The sequence below is a fragment of the Dipodomys merriami genome, unplaced genomic scaffold (assembly GCF_024711535.1).
Source record: "Dipodomys merriami isolate MVZ:Mamm:240054 unplaced genomic scaffold, mDipMer1.0.p SCAF_1, whole genome shotgun sequence".
NCBI classification, from domain to species: Eukaryota; Metazoa; Chordata; class Mammalia; order Rodentia; family Heteromyidae; genus Dipodomys; species Dipodomys merriami.
Window position 1 is genome coordinate 6,179,548 of NW_027202270.1, and position 14,753 is coordinate 6,194,300.

Sequence of the window (14,753 nt, forward strand, 5' to 3'; positions counted from 1 at the left end):
GCGCCACTTCCGGCTTTTTCTGCTTATGTGGTGCTGAGGAATCGAACCCAGGGCCTCATGCATAGAAGGCAAGCACTCTACCACTGAGCCACCTTCCCAGCCCCAGCTATATTCTTAAAGTCTGCATGTTTGATCCCCAAGGCCCAGCAGAAGCGAGACAGGAGGAGGGCCACGTGTCCACTGTCGAGTATTGGTCAGTGGAGGAGCAAGAAGCATAAAGAGAGAAAAGTGTCAGATCAGGTGTTGGCCAAGCAGAAGGCGTTAGAAGTCAGGAAGGGTTGGGAGCAGAAGCTTGGAATAAGCACGGGAGGGGTCTGTGCAGCCCAGGCGGGCCTCAAACTCTTGACCTTCCTGTCTCAGCCTCCAGAGGACTGAGCTTACAGGTGTGTGTCACCATCCCCAGTCTGTGGCTTGTTGCTTGTGCTTTGTGTTTATTCTAATTTTGTAAATTATGCATTATAAGAGTTACTCTCTAGCCTGCCACGGATGGCTGGCATTTGTAAAGTTAGCTACTCAAGAGGCTGAGATCTAGAGGACTGCAACTTGAGGCCAGTCTGGATAGAGAAGTCAGTGAAGGGGCTGGGAAGGCGGCTTAGTGGCAGAGCACTAGCCTTGAGCTGAAGAGCTGAGGGACAGCGCCCAGGCCCAGAGTTCAGGCCCCACAACCAACAAATAAAAATAAAAATAACAATAAAGCGTAACTCCTGCCTTCAAAGACGAGAAAGCCTGGAAACTTCCTGGGGCGCAGCCCCACCACCTCGTCTTGACCAAACAAACCCACTCTGCCCCCAGCAGCACGAGCCAGAGGTCAGGGTGGGTGACCGGACAGGGCCTCATTCACAGACGGGCGGGCCGCAGCAGGGCGATGCCGGGCACGGGTGCCCTCACGCAGCCAGGGGCTGTTTGGATTTTATAACCTCATTCACGGGTCATAAAAAGCCGTGGGCACAGGCAGGCCACTGTGGGCAGCCAACAAGAAACACAGGAGGCTGGGTGCTGGCGGTTCATACCTGTCATCCTAGCTACTCAAAGGCTGAGATCTGAGGATCGTGGTTCGAAGCCAGCGTGGGCAGGAAAGTCCATGTGACTCTTATCTTCAATAAACCACCAGAAAACCGGAAATGGAGCTGTGGCTCAAGTGGTAGAGCGCTCGCTTTGAGCTGAAGAGCTCAGGGACAGCACCCAGGCCCAGAGTTCAAACCTAGCTCCAGCACAGGAAGAAAAAACAAAAGCTGGAAGTGGCGGTATGGTTCAAGTGGTTGAGGGACAAAAGAGCACAAGGTTCTGAATTCAAACCCAAGCGTTGACATACAAAGGTGAAGTATGTGGAAATGCATGCGGCTGTCTGCCTGGACACACGGAGGAGCCCCGCAGCACGCGGGCACCCGCACGCGTGTGAAGGCAGGAGGGCCGGCAGCCCCACAGAACTGATTTTTCCCCCCAGACAGCAGGAAACCAATCAATTGCAATTACTATCTTGCTTAGTGCTTTGTGACAAGGCCTGGCTTGCCTCAAACTGTCCTCCTGCCTCGGCTTCTTGAGTGCTGGTATTACAGGTATGCGCCACCACACCTGGCTTTCTCATGGTGGTGTTAAGTAGCACTTCCTCAATGACTAATAATTCTGGTTAGTTTTCATGTCTCTATTAACCATCCCTTTATCTTCTTTGGTGAAATAGTTATTCAAACCTTTGGCTGTATGTGTCTATTGAGATGTAAAAGTGCTTTATATATTCTGGATCAAATCCTTTGCCACAATATATGCATTGTGGATATTTGTTCCACAGAAGACTACTTTGTGTTCAGACTTCTAATTTATTCCTTTATTTATTTATTTTGCCAGTGTCTGGGCACTGTCCTTGTCTCCTTGGGCTCAAGGCTAGTGCTCTACCGCTTGAGCCACAGCTCCTCTTCTAGCTTTTTTGAGTGGTTTATTGGAGATATGAGTCTCACAGGGACTTTTCTGCCTGGGCTGGCTTTGAATCACAATCCTCAGATCTCAGCCTCCTGATAAGCTGGAATTATAGGTGTGAGCCAGCAGTGTCCAGTTTCTAATTGATTTTTAAACTCTTCTGAAGCTTATTATTATTATCATTATTATCATTATTATTATATTTAATGCTAGTACTGGGGCTTGAACTCAGGGCTGTTGCTTGGCTTTTTATGCTTAACTCTACCACCTGAGCCACATCTCCTAGCTTTTTGCTAGTGAATTGTATATGAGTCTCATGGACTTGTTTTTGCTGGGGACTGGCTTCAAATCTTGCTCCTCAGACCTCAGCCCCCTGAGAAGCTGGGATTCCAGGCATGAACCACCAGAGCCTGTTGTATGGAGCGGTTAACTCAGCAGCCACCTGCTCTGAGCCTGGTGGTGTGGGCTTCTCTCAGGAACCGAGATGCATGAAAGCCGCACAGACACAGACAGTGGAAGTAGTGTGTGATGTCAGGGGTGCAGGCTGGTGTTAGACTGGACCTCGCTGGGTAGACACGGCCCATGGAAGCCTCCAGGCCGTCCGCAGGATCACCTGGCAGCTGGCTCCTGGCCACGCCCCCGGCCTCCTGGAGGTGGACAGAGGTTCCTGTTGGCAGACAGCTCTCCCAGGAACAGCTCTAGCCTGGAGCAGAGCAGGTTGAGTTCCTGGAATCTCCTAGGTATGGGAACACGGGAAGAAGTGCTGGGGGGGGGGGAGGTGGATGCAGATGCAGAAGCCGCTCTGTCAGGTGGTGAGGCGCCGCCCACCCTTACCCCACTGAGCCCATTCCTGGGCCCGGCTGGGCCCCTCCTTCCTCAGGTGGGAGTCCTCTGCACCCCCCACCCCGAGATCCACTGGGAAGCAGGTGCAAGAGCTGCGGGTGCCCCCCCTGGCTCAGCACCCCATTATTAGGACGCTTTGCCAGCACACTTCTCTTCTCAGGAAACCCTGGGTGCCAGCCAGCAGGAGGTGCTCAGAGGGCAGGACGCCATCTTTGTTGCTTTGCCTCTGCAAGCTTCAGAGAGCAAAGATGGTGGCATGGAGGGGGGGGTAGGGAAGGGGAGGGAGAAGAGGAGAAGGGGGGGAGGAGAAGAGGAGAAGGGGGGAGGAGAAGAGGAGAAGGGGGGAGGAGAAGAGGAGAAGGGGGGGAGGGGAGGATTTCTATTTCTATTTCACATAAGAAAATCTCACCTCCCAAGGAAGTGGTGCTGTGGCTCAAAAAGCGCTAGCCTTGAGCTCAGGGACAGCACCCAAGCCCAGAGTTCAAGTCCCGTGACTGACAAAAACAAAACAACAAACAAAAAACTCACCTCCCCTGATCAGCATTGACAGGGGCCAAGTGTGTGGCACAGCAACAGAGTGAGCACATGTTTAATGCTCAAAGCCCAGCGCGCAATCCCAAACTCACACCAGAACTGGACAGTGTAACCAGCCCATGCATGCTCATAGTGGGTCATCCCGAGATTCCCTGGCACCACGCGCAATGCTTTGCTCTAGAGCTAGCTAAACTGGAACTCCAGGTTTTCCCCTTCCTCTAGTGAGCTAGGTTTTCTTTTCTTTCCTCTTCTCCACTCAAGTACCTGCCATGTTATTATCCCACATGACATGCTAGGTTCAATACTCAACCCACCCAAAAGAACTGAACTTGGATTTTCTTTGTGTGTGTGTGTGTGTGTGTGTGTGTGTGTGTGTGTGTGTGTTGTCAGTCTTGAGTCTTGAACTCTGGGCCTGGGCTCTGTCCCTGAGAGCCACAACGCCACTTCTGATTTCTTCTGAGTAGTTTATTGGCGATAAGAATCTCACAGACTTTCCTGCCTGGGGTTGGCTTCAAACAGATCCTTAGATCTCAGCTTCCTGAGTAGCTAGGGCCACAGGTGTGAGCCGCTGGCATCCAGCTTGATTTTGGATTTTCTTTTACAAGGGGGATGGGTTTTGAATGCAAGGCCTCAAGGTTGCTGGCAGGCACCATTTGAGCCACACTCCTAGCCCTAATTCCTTCAAAGTCAAGAATGCAAGTTCCCCACCCGTGAAAATGGAGCGACTAGCACACTCGGCTCTCCCTTCCTATCTGTGCCCCGAAATTACTGATTGATTCAATGATGTGACTTTGCTTACACACACAGCTTCATTTGCTTTTTCCTAGAACTCCACGCGCCGGGGGTTTGCCCTGTGTAGCCTTCTGATTTGTACCAGTATTGGGCTGGCGTTCAGGCCCGCTTGCAGTCCTTCAGCTTTCTGGCTCAAGGCTGGCACTCCCACACTTGAACTACAGCGCCACTTCCGGCCTTTTGGCGGAGCCTCAGGTCTCACTGACTTTCCTGCCCGGGAGGCTCAGGTTCCCCGGGTTCCCCGGGTTCCCCGGGCTCCCCGGGAGCCTCGGGTCCCCCGGCGGTTAATGGAAGGTGTCGTAGACCAGCCTGCCAGGCTGGCTCTGAGCCGCGATCCGCAGATCTCAGCCTGCCGCGCAGCTAGGCTGACAGGCGCCAGCGCCCTGGGGTGGGCCCTCGTGCAGATTCCGGGCACCCCACTGTAAAGTGAGGGTCGGTGCGGGGGACCTGCCCGGAGCAGAGGACGAAGGCGAGCACGGGGGAGAAGCTCCGTCCCATCGCTCGCAGGCTGCGGGATTTTTCAGGTCTGCCGAGGTCTGCAGACAGACGGGCGGGGGCCCAGACGTGACAGGTGTGCAGGGCCAGGCCGCGCCCCGGGCGGCGCCGGGAGTGCCGGCCCGCGAGCGCCCCCTGGTGGACGCCGCGGGGAACGGCCGCGCGCCGGCCGCGTCCCGACGGAAATCGCTTGGGAGAGGTCACGGACTTGCAAGGTGAGGGCGGCGTTCCAGAGCGCCTGCGCACTCCCCCCACCCCACCCGGTGCGACCCAGCCCGCCCAGCCCTCCTCCGGCGAGCGCGTGGCGCCCGCAGCGCCCTCTTGTGGGCTCCCCGGTTGTGGCAGGGGTCCCCGGGGCCCGGTTCTCGGTCGCACCCGCGCCCGCCCGCGGTGACAGATGGCCGAGGCCAGAGCGCGGGGCTGGGAGGACACACGGGACAGGCCGGGACTCAGCCTGGGGGGGGGGGGGGTCCTGCGGGAGGTGACGTGGCTGCTGACATCGAAGCCTGGAACTGAGCATGCATTCGCTGCACCCGGGGTTTGGATGGCAGGCCCTGCAACAGCAGAGCCGAGAGAAACACAAGAGCAAGGAAAACAAGGGTCGGTGCAGCCGCCGGCGCGGGCAGGGACCCCCGGGGATCCGAGCTCTGCCAGGTGGAATCGTTCCCAACAGTGGTTAAGCCCAGGGGCTCGGGGGTGGCTCAGTGGTAGAGTGCTCGCCTAGCTTGCATGAAGCCCTGGGTTTCATTCCTCAGTACCACAAAGGCTGGAAGTGGCTCAAGTGGAAGAGTGCTAGCATTGAGCAAAAGCAGCTCAGGGACAGTGCCCAGGCCCAGAGTTCAAGACCCAAGACCTGCAAAATAACAACAAACAAAGAAAGAATGGTAAGCCCAGGATCCTAGCCGGCATTATCACCTGGGACTGATCCTTGGGAGCTATTTTTAAATGGAACGTGAAAAAGTTCTAGGTCCTTTGTCCTTGTCAGGCCAGTTTCTGCCGCCTGTTATCTAGGCTGAAGGTCATTTCCCCCCTTGTTATGTGACATTATTGTTTTTATTGGATGTGAGACATGGTGGGATTTATGTGTTGGGTGCTGGGTGTGGTGGCCTTCCTTTTATTGAGGGTTAGAGCTTTATGGCCAGTTGCTCACATACTTGCAAAGTGCTCTCATCTTTTTTAAGACTGGTTTTTGTCTGTTCTGGGCCAAGGAAACTGCACGTGTCAAGTGACCCGTGGGCCCGTCCACTGTACAGTCAGCTGCTGCCCACCTTGAAGGCACCCTGGGAGATGGATTTTTCCCCGGCAGGCATTCTGTGTGACACACTTGCGTGTTACCCAGTGGTACACACTGAGATCTAGCCACGGCCTCCAGGCCTTTCCCCAGACACCAGCAGTTTGCCCATTGCTTTTTCCCTTGCCTACGATTCCTGACCTCCCCAACCTCTGATCTCTGTCCCTTTAACCCAGAGCCTGTGGGCTCATCTCTGTGGTGGGCCTGGATGTCACTTCCAAGAAGAGAGCAGGAGTGGAGAACTCACTTCAGATGATCCCCTGCCTGGCCTGATTCTTGATGTCTGAAAACAGCGATGTGTATTTCTGCCTTTTGTGTTTCCTGGTGCAGCAGCGGCAGAATTCTCGGGAGCAGGCACGCCTCGCAGAACAGGGGGCTGTCTCCCCAGGGTCTCCACACACGTTTGTCTCCCGTCCTCAGACGGACATTCAGGGCTTGACCCTTTGGGGGACTGTGGCCCTGTCCTGTCACTGAATGCCCTCTGGGGGGATTTGTCCAGTGTCTCCTCATAGTCTCTGGGGCCCTGACTGCTGTTACCCCACGCTGCTTCTAATAACTTTATCCACTTGGTGCGAGAGAGGCTTTTCCACCATAAAGTTTCTTTTCTTTGTTTTGAGAAGAGGTGTCTCTGCCTCCTGGGTGCTGGATGACAGTGTACCCCCCACTGTGATCTGGGGGAGACGCTTGAGACCATGTAAGCCCCTGACTTTTATGCCTCCCCCCCCACGTGCTTGGCACACCCCAACATTACTTTCTAGCCAAAGAGTGACACGCTGGGCTGCTCCCTCCTTGGTGGGTAGCTGGCATGACTTCATTATTCCGGCCTTCATTTATTGACACACCCTTTAATGGGCTGTGTTGTCAATATTTGGTGCTCACATTGTTTCTGGTTTAACTATTAGTAGACCCTTGTTGTTGGCTTTTCTGTTAAAAAAAAAAAAAAGCCAACTCGGTACCAGTGGCTCACACCTGTAGTCTTAGCTACTCAAGAGGCTGAAAACTGAAGATTGTGGTTCAAAGCCAGCCCAGGTAGAAAAGTCTGTGAGACTCCCCAATACTAACCACCAAAAAGCTGGAAGTGACACTGTGGCTCAAGTGGTAGAGCACCAGCCTTGAGCACAAAAGCTAAGGGACAACACTCAGGCCCTGAGTTCAAGCCCTCATACTGGCACTGAGCGCACACACACACACACCTATATTCTTCTCTTTAAAAAATGCTTGAATTGTTATTATAAAGGTGATGCAAGCCGGGTGCTGGTGGCTCACGCCTGTAATCCTCGCTACTCAGGAGGCTGAGATCTGAGGATCGCGGTTCAAAGCCAGCCAGGGCAGGAGAGACCGTGAGACTCCTATCTCCAATAAACCACCAGAAAACCGGAAGTGGCGCTGTAGCTCAAGTGGTAGAGCGCTCGCCTTGAGCTGAAGAGCTGAGGGACAGCGCCCAGGCCCAGAGTTCAAGCCAAGCCCCACGACCGACAAAAAAAAAAAAAAAAAAAAAAGGTGATGCACACATGGTTACAGCTACATTAAGTCAGGTAATAAGTACGCTTCTTTTTGGACGATGTCGCCCTTCCCTTGCTCTTTCCTGTCACTCTTCTCTTGTCCTAATTCTCTGGCCTCTGGATGTACTGGCCCCTGCTCCAAGGAGTGCTGCTTCCTTTGGGGGAAGAACAGTGTTTCCAGAATCTGAGGGGTGGGTGTGGCCTGCACTATAGGCCAATCGAGTTCCCAGGTCTTCTCAGCTGACATAACCAAAAAGTATGCCTTCATAAACACACAGACAGGGCTGAGAAGGTGGCTCAGTGGTAGAGCGCTTGCCTTGCATGCCTGAGGCCCTGGGTTCGATTCCTCAGCACCACATAAGCAAAAAGAAAAAAGCCGGAAGTGGCGCTGTGGCTCAAGTGGTAGAGCACTAGCCTTGAGCTGAAGAGCTGAGGGACAGCGCCCAGGCCCAGAGTTCAGGCCCCACGACCGGACCCAAAAACAAAACAAAACAAAAAAAAAAAACCCATAAACACACAGACATGCACACACATCATATCTACATCTATATTTCTTGTGTGTGTGTGTGTGTGTGTGCGCGTGCTAGTACTAGGACTTGAACTCAAGGATTTGTACTCTTACTTGGCTTTTTCCACTCAAGGCTGGTGCTCTGCCAGTTGAGCCACACTTCCACTTCCAGCATTTTGCTGGTTAGTTGGGAATAAGAGTCTCTTAGTCTTTCTTCTCTGAGCCAGCTTTGAACTGTGATCCTCAGATCTCAGCCTCCTGGATAACTAGGATTACAGACATGAGCCACTGAAGCTCTTAAAATACTTAAAATGTTTGACGTGTCTTCCTCATGCTAATGGAGATGGTGGCTGACCACTGGCACCCGGCTTGTTTTGTTGTTGTGTTTTCTCTTCAGTATTGGAGTTGGACCTTCAGGCTTGCTAAGCAAGTGCTCTACCACATGAGCCTTGCCTCCAGTCCTGATATCACCCCGCTTTAATCCTGGTCCAAACCATTTTCTTCCTGCTAGGGTAATGCCACTCTTTGGCCCCAGCAATTGGGTCAGGAAAAGCAGTTGAAATGAATTGGCATCTGGGCTTCTGTCAGCCAGCAGTGCTGGTTTCTGTTGGGCCACCTATTCCATCCAAGCCAAAAAGACTTGAGGAGACATTTCTGGGGCTACTGGAAAGGAAGGGCTCATGGACTCCTGCCCTCCTTCCCCTTCTGAGAGAAAGAGAATCCGTTGTGAATGCTGGCACCGCTGGCACCATTTTGCTACCATGAAGAAGAGTACTGAGGACGAAGCTGTCCTAAGGAACACAGAGCAGAGAAAAGCTACACCCTTAATGGCACTGGGAGGGGGCAGCACCATGGAATGGCAGCTCCCCCTCAGAACTACTCTCCCCCCAGAACTTCTGTTTACACCAGCAGCACACGTTTCCTCTCCGGCTTGGCCTCCCTCAGAAGCAGGTGCTGGAACAAGGATTCCGTGTCAATTGCTGATTTGGAAAGCAAGACCAGGCAACAGCATAGGAGAGGAGCAGGCTTTTAAAATTAAGCTTCTTGGCATTCATTTGGGGAAAAAAGTTGGAAATACATGTGTCTAGCCATAGGAACTATATGGAAATTCACACAATGAATTATGACATAGCCACCAAAAACTCCACATCACCTCAGGTAATATTATTGACAGGAAAGGATGCCCGTGGTGTACACAGAGAACAGTACACATAGAGCCGGAAGTAGACTGATGTGAGCTTCCGGGTCTTGCTACTGTACTGCAGTTACCTGAAACGTTCTCATGGGCAGCCACAGGAGGGAGATGCTCATCTAGGCACCAGGCCTCATGCCTGTAATCCTGGCTACTTAGGAGGCTGCATCTGGGGATCATGGTTTGAAACCAGCCTGAGCAGGAAAAGGCCAGAGTCTCTTTATTCTAACTACCAAAAAAAGCCAGAAATGGAGCTGTGGCTCAAGTGGTAGAGCACCAGCCTTGGACAATAAAGCCAAGCAAGAGTGGGAGGCCCTGATTTCAAGCCCCAGTAACGGTATTAGAGTAGGAGGGGGGGGAGAAGGGAGGGGGAGGAGAGAGGGGGAGGGGGAAAGGGGGAAAGGGAGGGGGATGAGGGGGAGGGGCAAGGGGGAGGAGGAGGAAGAGATTGGTTTTGTGATACTGTTTTGTAGTTCCTTGTAAGTCTATAATTATGTAAACATAAAAAGGAAATTGGGTGCCTGTACTACAGAAATTTTTACAAAGAAGGAAGGAAGGAAGGAAGGAAGGAAGGAAGGAAGGAAGGAAGGAAGGAAGGAAGGAAGGAAGGAAGGAAGAATTAGAAGAATGTACAGAATGATCTTATCTTTAGAATTCAATATGAGGTTAAACAGTGTAGACAGAATATTTTTTTCTGGGTAGGCAAGATGGTGTGTGTGTGTGTGTGTGTGTGTGTGTGTGTGTGTGTGTGTGTGTGTGTGTGTGTGTGTGTGTGTGTGTGTGTGTGTGTGTGTGTGTGTGTGTGTGTGTGTGTGCGCGCCAGTCCTAAGGCTTGAACTTAGGTGTGTGTGTGTGTGTGTGTGTGTGTGTGTGTGTGTGTGTGTGTGTGTGTGTGTGTGTGTGCGCGCGCGCCAGTCCTAAGGCTTGAACTTAGGGTGTGTGTGTGTGTGTGTGTGTGTGTGTGCCAGTCCTAAGGCTTGAACTTAGGGCCTGGGTACTATCCCTGAGATTTTTTTTGTTCAAGGCTGGCTACTGCTTGAGCCACAGCTCACTTCTAGCTTTTTGGTGGTTAATGGGAGATGAGTCTCACAGCTTTTCCTGCCCAGGCTGGTTTTGAACCACCACTTTCAGATCTCAGCCTCCTGAGTACTTAGGATTACAGGTGTGAGCCACGGTCCAGCTAAATTCCTGGGCTTTTTTCGAGCAGTTTTCCCCTTCCGATCCCTCTCCTCCTTCCTCTATTTTGCCAGGTGTTAGCATGCTATATTGTTGCAAATGATAAGGAAATACTGGTACACTATTATTAAAGTCCGGGTTCACATCAGCTTCATTGAGCGGGTCCACAGCCCCTGGGGACAGTCGCGGTGACACTGCCATTGCATTAGCAGCATTCTTCAGAGCAATGGCTCCACCGCCCCGAACCCCTGCGGTCCTCTGTCGGTCCTATTAAGTCTGGCAACCCCATGGGATCCATTTCCATAGTTTAGAGTTTTCTAGAATGTCAAGTAGTTGGAATGACCCAGGCTAGAGTTTTCCTAGAGTTTACCAGCTCTTCTTTTTATTACTGTTGCTGAATTCTATCCCATTATGCATATGTATGAAAGAATGTCTAGTTTTGGAGCTTGCTTTTGAAAGAGGGAAAAAAGCCCTACATTTAGAAAGAGGGAAGAGGTGGAAAGAGCCACTGAGCACTGGCTTTGGGGTAAGGGGAACTCCTGGGGGGGGCAGCGGCCTGAAGGAGAGGGCCACAGAAGGGAGATGGACAGCGGGGGGGGGGGGGTAGGGAGGGGCGCATGGCAGACTGGTGGAGATGTGGCGTCACTTGTGTCACTCTGGTCTTGAGGAATCCCCTGCCTGGCTTGCACGGAGTTTCAAGCCACCTCTTGCTGGCAGCTGCAGTCTAGAAATACGCCTGACAAATTTCCCAGCAGGCCAAGAGCTCAGAGCCAGGATGGTTGGCATCCTCCCAGCCAAGCTGGCAGACTGGTAGGTTGCTGCTGGTACCAGGCCTAGTTCATCAGCTGACAACTGTCTGTCTGACATCGTGGCCTGGGGAAGGGAGGAGGAGTTTAGCAACTCTCAAGCCTCAGTTTTAAGGGTCCTCTAGATCCCTTAGTTGAACAGGGCTTCAAAGACCATCTGGTCTACCCCTGGGGTCTCAGCAAACCCCTCCCCAGGTGGCCTGCGCTTGGCTTCACCTGCAGGGCCAGGCAGATCTCCATTTGCAAACGGCAGTAATGGTGGGAGGCTTTGCTGGGTTTGTTTCCTCTACCCCAGTCCTATAACCAACCATTTCCCCAAGGAGCTGGCTCTTTTATATTTCCTCTTTCTCTTTTATTATTTTCCTTCCTTATTTAAGTGGATTCTGGAATTTGAATTCAGAAGCATGACAGGTCGGTGTTCCAACTCTCTTGCTACCCTCCTTTTGCTTTATTTTTTTGGATTAAGGTCTCATGTTTTGGTCAGGGGCTGGCCTTGGACTGTAGTACACATTCCCTACACCTCTCGCACAGCTGGGTGGACAGGCTCAAGCCACCACATCTGGCTTGACCAGGTCTCAAGTGTAGCCCAGGCTAGCCTTGAACATCAGTCTTCTACACTTGGCTCTTTTCGACTCAAGCACTGGTGGTGGCTCACGTGCTGAGTGGGGGCCACAGCAAGCGTGTGTGCTCATCTTTAGGCTCAGCTCTGTGATGGAAGGAAACATTACAAACCAAGGCCTGAAAAAGCCAATTCTTTACTGGGAATGGTGGTGAATGCCTGCAATCTTCCCACTTCACAGGCTGAGAAGGGGGGTCGTGGGACCAAGGCCAGGCTGCACAGTGAGATCTGGTTTTAAAAATATATGTGGAGCCCGGTGCTGGTGGCTCACACCTGTAATCCTAGCTACTTAGGAGGCTGAGAGATGAGGATCACGGTTCAAAGGGCAGGAAAGTCCTTGAGACTTTTGTCTCCAATAAACCACTCAGAAAATCGGAAGTGGTACTGTAGCTCAAGTAGTAGAGCGCTCACATTGAGCTGAAGAGCTGAGGAGCCCTGGGTTCAAGCCCTATGACTGACAAAAAATAAAAATTAAAAAAATATATATATATAGGTGTGCACTACCAGCACCCAGCTATATATGGAGATGGATGCCGGTAGTTCACACCTGTAATCCTAGCTACTTAGGAGGCTGAGATCTGAGGCTCTCAGTTCAAAGCCAGCCAGGGAAGGAAAGCTGGTGAGACTTCAATTAAGTCCCCTCCCCCCTAAAAAAAAAAAAGTGGAAGTGGAGCTGTGGGTCAAGTGATGGAGTGTTAGCTTTGGAAGTACCCAGGCCCTGTGTTCAAGTCCCAGGAGTGGCACAAAAAACAAACAAACATATGGGGACAGTGCTGAGTATGGTAGAGCACCCATGTAATAATCCCAGCTTTAAGATGGAGGCAAAAGGATCACTGAGGCTGGCCAGCCAGCCAAAAATGTCAGCAGGTCCCTGTCTTGAAAACAGGCCTATGTGGTTGGCCTTGAGTAAAACATTGAGACCCTGTCTAAAAATAAATAAAATACAAAATAAACAAAACCAAAGCAGGATAGGACTGTGGCTTAAGTGGTAGCACACTTGAGTTCCACCAGCTAGTGCCACAGAAAAATTGAACTCAGTGACTTTCCTTCTGTTCCAACATTCCTCTTTTCTCAGGGGCTTCAACTCTGTCCCTGAGGCTGCTTTTGCTCAAGGCTAGCACTCTACCATCTGAGCCCAAGTTCCACTTCCAGTTAACTGGAGATAGACTCTCACAGGCTTTCCTGCCCAGGCTGGCTTTGAACCGTGATGCTCAGATCTCAGCCTCCTGAGTAGCTAGGATGACAGGTGTGAGCCCCCGCTGCGTGGTGAAGAGCTCTATTTTGACCCTGACAATGCAGAGTATATTCACACTGAACCATGTCAGTGCTGTGGGCACTGCCTGGACCACCCCACATTTTGTTCTGTAATGCCTTTACCATGGAGGCTCGTGTACTGAAGGGCAGAATTAGCAGCCAACAGTCCAGGGCCCCGCTTCCCTTGCAGTGACGAGTCCACACACAGCCTCTTCTCGCTGCTCCTCTGTTTATTACCGCAGTGGGAATCTGCTGAGCGCGTCGGACACCGCTCTCTGCCTCTGCTCCTGAGCTGCTGGAACGACTTGCAAATTCATGTCTGGAGCACCGCAGAGCACGAGCTTTCCTCTGGCTGCAAAGTTACTCTGACTGCCAGTGTCACAGGAACCCATCCCCACCGTGAATGGACAAGCAGGCAGGGGTGGGGCCAATTCCAAACAGAGAGCCCAGTAAAGGGGTGAGGCGAACAGCCCAAGCAGTGCGCTGGCCACGCTGCCCTGTTGGACTTCTCCCCCTTTTCTCGTGATCTGAAACCATACCTAAGTCGCGCCTCAGCCTACCAGAAGCCTGTGGAGTCAAAATAAAAGGAGAGACCTTAAAATCAAGTTACAAGAGAAGACCGGCTCGGATAAACTGACTATTCAACCTCCTGCACAGGTGCTGGGCAGAATGGGCAGGAGACTGTGCAGCCTGGAAACGCCAGCTTGGAACCCGGGCCGGGTCAGCCTATTTCAACAAATAACCATCAAATACAATGACCAAGATGAACATGAGCAGAAAATACAAGAGAGTCAAAAATCTGAACAAAGGAAAAAAAAAAAAAGATCCAATACACCTAACTACTAGGCCTGACACACAACCTCGCTCATGAACCCACCGCATGCCAAACATGCACCAGGCACACACAACAGGCAAGACAGATGCCCCAAGGAAGGCGAATCCAAGCGTCTGCTCTTTGGAATTTTCATGGAGATCTGAATCTGGGCAAACGTGGAGGCCTCGGGTCTCCAGACCTCCAGAGGCAGTCTGGGTAGCCAACATTGCACAACCACCTGCGGCCCAGGCTGCCACGTGCTTCAGACTCCTGGGGTTTCAGTCTCCACTGGATCTTCTGCCATCCGGCTTCCCCTTCAGTGGAAACGCCTCCCGCTTGGCCCGGACTCCCAGGCCCCCCAAGGGAGGTGACAGGAGATCAAAGTCAGAAGACAGTTAGAGAAATGCTAAGGGGATGCCTAGCGCTGAGGCTGGAACCTGATGGCTGAGAATGCCCCTCCCCACCCCCAGACCAGGACTCCAACTTGGTATCTGATGCTTTTGCTCATTGGCTGGCGCTCTACCACCTGGACCACACCTTCCACACCTCAAGGACATGTTTTAAAGAGGCCTTAATTTAAGGTACTGTGATCTCTGCTCCTGAGAGCCAGGCGCGGCAGTGCCACATGGGGGCCTGTGCTCATCCCTTCCTTGAATCCTGGGTGCTCTTTTGACCTCTCTGACCTGAGGCCTTCTGGAGTCAGATCGCCTAGCTTTTCTGAAGAGGGAGGGGCCGTTTGGAAAGGATGAGTGTGGGAGCCTTCGCAGTCCCTCTCGGGGCATCGTGGTCAGCACACATCCCACGTGGAGACTCGAAGCAGGGACAGGCACAGCACGGGAAGAAAGCCGTGTGCAAGGCCACACGTCCGTTACACGTCCCAGTGTCAGGGTTGGAGAATCCACACCCAAAGTGTTAATACCTGGTGATGAGCAGCAATCACATCCCTGCCTCGGTGAGTGGCACGCAGAGACCCACAGACACAGGCTTGGCACAGGCCCCGCACAGGGGAAGCTGCG